Below are 2,945 nucleotides of genomic sequence, written 5' to 3'. Positions count from 1 at the left end.
GTAACTGCTAAAGATATTGCTAAGTTGTATTCCCTGGAGCTTGTACTATTTAACTGTCCCACCAACATCAATGAGAAGGACATTCATTTCTTCTTGCCTTCATTCATTACATAAATATTTACTGAATATCCACTGCCTCTTAGGCAGCATGGGAAATATTAGGGATGTAACTAAGACATGGTTTCTGCCCTGAAGGAGCTCATAGTCTGGGACAGTAGTGCTTAACGGGGGCAATTTTACTCTCAAGGGGACATGTGACAATGTCTGGGGACACAACAAAGAAGTATGTGGTCCAAAGTGTCAACAGTGCTAAGACTGAGAAACCCTGGTCTGGTGGGAGTGACAGACATTGAAATGTAGAAAAGTTGTGTTCTTGAAACTTAGAGGAGAGGCTTCTGAAGGCCAATCAGAGAAGCAGGGATGGGAGAGAAGGAAAAGAGAACAGCCAGTGTGAGGGCATGGAGGTGTGTAAGTGGCCTTGAGTGGCTAGCCTAGTGAAAGCTGTGTGAATGAGGCATGCGCAGTAAGGCCAGAGAAATCGTCATGGATCTCACTGTCAAGGGCCTTAGTTGCTAGGCTAAAGGATGTGATCTTTAAGCAATGTGGAGAGTCACTGAAAGGTTTTAAGCAGAGAAGTGGGGGTGCTTGGATGTGCATTTTAGAAACTTGCCTTGGTTGCAGGAGGGAGGATAGTTTGAGTGGGGGCCAGATTGGTGACAAGCAGAAGAGTTAGGAGGCTTGGCAGTAATCTAGACTGGAAGTGACAAGAGCCACAACCAAGGTGGAAATGGAGGGGAGGGGTTCAGGTGATACAAAGGAAGGTAGACTCAGAAGGACATGGAGCTAAGAAGGGAACTTATAGGACGATTCCTGGGTTTCTGATATGTAAGCAATAGGGTGGACAGAGAGGTCATTCTGTAGAATACAGAATACAAAAGAAGAGCAGATCTGGGGAGGGAGAGAAATGTTAATAGATGTGTTGAATTTGAGTCAATGAGCAGGGAATATTCAGACATGCAGTTCAGCAGAAAGTCCAGGACTAGCATACCCATTTAAGAGGCATCAACAAAGAACTGTCCTTTGAAACTTTGGGAGTGGATGAGGTCATCCAGGGGGAATGCAGAAAGAGAAGTGGGTGGAAAGCCACTCTTGGGAGCAGCTGTTGATTGGCCTCCATGAAAATTGTTTGAGGAGCTGAATGTTCATCTCTTTTACAGATTGCTATTCTCATTTCCTCTGGCTATGTTGACACTGCTGTTTCTCTATTCTCCTCCAAGCAAGCATCCCAATTTTTGACAACTCTTTAAAAGGCTATGCAAATCTAACTTGCTATTAATGCTATTATTTTCATTATCCCAATTGTTCATCTGGTACCTGAAAGCCTTCTACAACATACCTTCTGCCACCTCCTGCAAATCCTTTGGCAACACTTTGTTCTTTAAAAACTCAGCTTAATATTACTCAGCAATCAAAAAGAATGAAATCTTGCCATTTGCAACTACATGGATGGAACTAGAGGGTATTATGTTAAGCCCTGAGAAATTAGTCACTCAGAGAAAGGCAAATATCATATGACTTCACTCATATGAGGACTTTAAAAGACAAAACAGATAAACACAAGGGAAGGGAAGCAAAAATAATATAAAAACAGGGAGGGGAACAAAACTTAAGAGACTCTTTAATATGGAGAACAGAGGATTACTGGAGGGGTTGTGGGAGGGGGAATGGGCTAAATGGGTAAGGGGCATTAAGGAATCTACTCCTGAAATCATTGTTGCACTATATGCTAATTAATTTGGATGTAAATTTTAAAAATAAAATTTAAAAAAAAACACCTCAGCTCAAGTATATTTCCTGCCTGCCTTACAGGGAACCCTGGGCAAATATCTGTCATAGAACGTAAATATCTCACTATAGTTGTCTGGGTTTTTTGTCTGCTTCCCCAACTATACTGAAAGGTCTTTAGTGCAGGAATCAGTTATCTTAGACTCTCCACACCTAATACAGAGCTTGGTACTTAGGCTTTTGAAAAATGGCTGTTGAATGAATGACTTTGATTGAGTTATAAGAGGTTTATTAACAGGGCTGCTATACATTCCAGGGCACTCTTGGTTTACACCTGTTGTCCTGACACAGTTATTAATAATTACCCATTTTCATCACTTCTTGACCTTTTGACCAAGATCAAGTGTAGTATCTGTTCTTATCAGTTTAATACCTGATATGCCTTCTATCCAAGAACAATATATTAAATGGATTTTTGGAGAAGGGAGATGGAATAGCAGCTTGCCCCATCTACTCTTCACATAAAACAGGTATTGTGATATTTCAGGAACAGTCCACTCCCTCAGGGACAAAAACTAATAATAATAATGTTATTATTATTATTATCCTTTTCAATCTCAAAAGTGTACTTATTTGAAAGATAAAATATATGGTTACCCTATTTATAGAATACCCGATTGTCATAGCTGCTCTTAACTTTTGGCAAGTGTCTCTGTTTACAAGACATTTCTACCAGAGAAACCAGAAGACAGAGTAGGGTCTGTTACTGGTTCTAGTCAACATTAAATAATTGGAATCACTTTTCTGAAATTATGAGACAGAAATGAGACCCCAGAGTTATGGGAAAGAGAGTGTGTAACATTGATAAAACTTTTTCAAAACCAGCAAGCTATAAAATCAGTATGAAAAATGATTGACACAAATAGAATGGTGCAGTGCTAAGAATCTAAGAACCAACAACTATAGGATATTATAGATATGAGGCCTCACAAATTAGGTAGCTACAATAATTCATTATGTAAATAAGGAACTGAGGCCCAGAGAGATTATGTTGAATTGACCAGTTATAAAGTTAGTGTAAAAATGGGGCCTAAACATAAGGATAATCAAATATAACAAAGAAAGAAAATACAGAATTCAAAACTACACCCACATATATG

The 2,945-nt window shown here is 39.4% G+C and overlaps 1 pseudogene; it reads left to right on the top strand.

Moving 5' to 3' along the window:
* The first annotated feature begins 2,158 nt into the window (after nucleotides 1-2,158).
* LOC122474196 lies at nucleotides 2,159-2,331 on the top strand (annotated as a pseudogene).
* The last annotated feature ends 614 nt before the right edge of the window (nucleotides 2,332-2,945 follow it).

The sequence above is a fragment of the Prionailurus bengalensis genome, chromosome B4 (assembly GCF_016509475.1).
Source record: "Prionailurus bengalensis isolate Pbe53 chromosome B4, Fcat_Pben_1.1_paternal_pri, whole genome shotgun sequence".
Lineage (NCBI taxonomy): Eukaryota > Metazoa > Chordata > Mammalia > Carnivora > Felidae > Prionailurus > Prionailurus bengalensis.
Note: the sequence above shows the minus strand (reverse complement) of the source record. Positions and strands in the feature narration are given on the sequence as shown.